Below are 3,709 nucleotides of genomic sequence, written 5' to 3'. Positions count from 1 at the left end.
TTAGATCCAAAATGGAATTATGTCTGAAAATAAAGAAGAAACCTTAAAAAATGTTCTTGATTTTTACACGGATCTATGGGGAAAAGAGTCTAAAACAGTAAAACAAGATGAGTACTTACAATTCGTAGAACAAATTACACTAGATCCAGACGAAATAAATCTTATCAACCAGCCTATATCACCAAATGAAATCCAAATCGCCATAGATGATTTAAACAAAGACAGCTAACCAGGATGCGACGGTATTACAACGCAATTTTATAAATTAATGGACAAATATATTATAAACGATTTGGCTGAAGTCTATAATAACATATACATAAAGAAAACCATGCCAAAAACGATGAGCACTGCCATAACCAAATTTTCGACAAAGTAGATCACTGTTTCGTTAAAAAACTATTAAAAAAACTTAATATCCCGAAATCCCTGCAAACTTGGATTAATATATTATATTGCGACATTACTAGTAAAATAGAAAGAAATGGAGCTTTTACAGAAGAAATAAAAATAAAACGAGGAATAAGACAAGGTTGTCCACTTAGTATGACCCTCTTTATAATAGGAACTGAAATGTTAACTAGGAAAATAAACAATAACCCAAACATTAAAGGATACAAACTAGGCAAAGTAAAAACAAAAATAGAACAATATGCAGACGATCTCACGATTTTAACAGAAAAAAATAATACAATAACAGAAATACAACGGGAACTACTACAAGACTATCAAAACGCTTCAGGTCAAATAATAAACCTAGATAAAACACAAATACTGACAAATATCTTCGAGCCGACAACTCTATTTGGAAAAATTAGGTGGGAAAATCATATAAAAGAAAACGTCAAAATACTTGGAATTGCTTTTAGCTTCAAGCCGGAAGTGCAAAACAAAAATTGGGAAAAAGCTATCAAAGAAACTGAAACAGTAATTAACACACACACAAAAAGGAAACTAACACTAATTGGGAAAAACATACAATACACTCATCATCCCAAAACTTCTACACCCTGGCAAAGACATAAATTTCTCAAAACTACAAACCAAAATATAGAGCACTACAAAATCTAACAACCTTCAAAAATACAATAAAGCTTGAAGGACAAATAATATCCCATGGAAAAATATAAATTGTGTTACCAAAAAAATTAAACCTTTTTTTACAAATATTGAGCGCGACATAAACTATATGATTGCAAATAACGCCTTTTTCTTTGGAGATTTTTTCAATCTAGATAGTAGAAATCAAGAACCAACATATTCATTTGAGAATTATCAATCAGATTTACCCTCCAATCTCTCATGTACTCAGGACAATCGGACCCACAAGTTACAATTTCAAACCAGCTGGTAGATATAAAAAGAAAATTTAAAGTATTTAGGGCCTTAAACTTAGATAACATACTTATTAACAAATTCAGGACCATCGGACCCACAAGTAACAATTTCAAACCATCTGGTAGATATAAAAAGAAAATTTAAAGTATTTAGGGCCTAAAACTTAGATAACATACTTATTAAACAACCGAACAAATTCTGATGTTCCACCAGCACCTACAACATCCTGCTTTACAGCTTGCCCAGCAGTCCAGCTTAAAACATCTTGAGCATAAATGACTTTCATCTAATAAAAGTTTTTGAATATATTACAGAAATCAAATTTACCAAACACAGAAATACAAACCTTACTGTATGAAGTTAGGTGGTAAATGTGCATTAGTCAGTTTAGTTTTATGTAAAGGAGTTTTGTGATCTTGCTCATGAAGTGTTACAATATAACTCCACAGAATATCCTTTCCAGCTTGTGTTCCTCCAGGCTTTGAACTGAATAGAGCATTTCTTGTTGTCTGAAATGTAAATATATTGTTAATTCTTAAATGACACACTGTAACTGCATGATTTACCTTATGTAGATGACTGGTATCTGAACATATAAAGAAGATGGCTTGGTCGGCAAGGGTTTGGACAGGTGTAATTGTTGATACCTTGAATAAGTTCCACCACTTATTATTGTTTATGGATGCACCTCCTGCTACAACCGCATTAATATGAAAGTTGTTCATCTCAAACAAACTATTTCCAAGAACATTGATGTTAGTTGGTAAGCAGGAGTTACAGTAGTGGGCCACAAAAAGATGGGTACCGATACTTCTTTTTTGAAGGATCGTATATAAAACACTGTTAACAAGAAGTAAAATATGAGTGTTTTTAATAATTTACAAGTTTTTATGGTAATTCCCTAGATATGTGTTGCAAGTTTTTCTTCACATTTCCGATCAGCATAATCTAAAATCCACTAATTTTCCATTCTTCAGTACCAAACTTTCCTGAACTAAAACAGGTTGGGAGAAAAATTATTTAATAATTTACAAGCTTTTATGGTAATTCCCTAGATATGTGTTGCAAGTTTTTCCTCACATTTCCGATCAGCATAATCTAAACTCCACTAATTTTCCATTCTTCAGTACCAAACTTTCCTGAACTAAAACAGGTTGGGAGAAAAATTAATTAATCATGAAAATGTACAATCCAGACAATAGAAGATGTACCTTTCATCTCATCTACAGTTACATAACCCTCAACAGCTTCTTCAAGATGTTTCATCTCATGTAGAGCAAGGGTATTTATAACGGGCGAATTGGAAGCCATATTCCTTCAACGAAAAAGTTGCATATAAATTATATGTATATAAATCAATAAATCTCTATATATACAATAGGGTTGCTCACTTATTTATAGTTTTGTACCTATACTGACGTAGTTTGACTGTTTAGGCTGCAGGTGAACGTGCATACAGTTCAATCGCCCAACGTACAACATCTGGGTGAAAACGTCTTAAATTTGGAGATGCTTTTGCATTCTGACATTGATTCAAAAAGAACATTTTCTGCCACTTGTTCATCTCTTTGTTTTCTGTTTTGTACAAATCTTGAAAGTATAACACAAAATAATTTGTTGTTTTTGATGCATTTAAAAGTACACTTACAAGTATATCACGAGGTGTGCCTTCATCAACGCTTAAAAGATTTCCATCTTGAACTTTTTTCATTGCAGAGTATTTTTTATTATATGTAGTTTTAATATCAAACCGACAGCATTAGTAGCACTTTTGCATTTCAACTTCTGTGACTACAAAAGTTGCATGTTTGAAACTATGTCTCTTTTGTATATATCTAACTTGATGGCTTACCAATACATTTTGGGGAACGTGCAATCCACTTCCACACCATGTTTGTGAGCTTTGTAGACCTGGTTGCTTGCTCAGCTCCACAACACAACTTGTACTAAGAAAAGTCATCTTAAATTGTACAAGGAATTATTTATGCCACCAACAGAATTACAAGGAATTGAATTCATGCCACCAACAGAATAACAAGGAATTAAATAACAAATTAAGAAAACTTATCTTAAATTTTACAAGGAATTAAATTTATGCCACCAACAGAATTACAAGGTATTAAATAACAAAGATTTAAACTCCTGCCACTAAGGCTTTTATAGTATCATGCACACTGGTGAATGGGCTTTTATAGTATCATGCACACTGGTGAATGGCAGTGGTCATTATAGTCACCAAACTTTTTAGAATTTCAGGTAGATCTGTCTACTCCGCCACCGCAGATTTGGCGCCTATAGTATTTCTGACTACTCCGCCACCGNCTATAGTATTTATGGATTTGGCGCCTATAGTATTGGAATTCATCCTTTA

General features: G+C 32.7%; 1 long non-coding RNA gene across 2 annotated transcripts; it reads right to left on the bottom strand.

Moving 5' to 3' along the window:
* Positions 1-344: 344 nt before the first annotated feature.
* Positions 345-3,679, bottom strand: LOC113475525. 2 transcript variants are annotated; one of them, XR_003397270.1, is made up of 5 exons: positions 2,550-3,679; positions 1,905-2,482; positions 1,685-1,847; positions 1,515-1,624; positions 345-1,347 (listed from the first exon to the last, which is right to left on the bottom strand). It is a non-coding gene; the product is annotated as an uncharacterized LOC113475525 (long non-coding RNA). The 2 variants fall into 2 exon arrangements; XR_003397269.1 differs by having other exon boundaries at positions 1,905-3,679.
* Positions 3,680-3,709: the final 30 nt, after the last annotated feature.

This window comes from Ciona intestinalis, unplaced genomic scaffold, assembly GCF_000224145.3.
Source record: "Ciona intestinalis unplaced genomic scaffold, KH HT000770.1, whole genome shotgun sequence".
In the NCBI taxonomy this organism is placed as follows: Eukaryota; Metazoa; Chordata; class Ascidiacea; order Phlebobranchia; family Cionidae; genus Ciona; species Ciona intestinalis.
The sequence above is the reverse complement of the archived record's forward strand: the minus strand, read 5'-3'. Positions and strand labels throughout refer to the sequence as shown.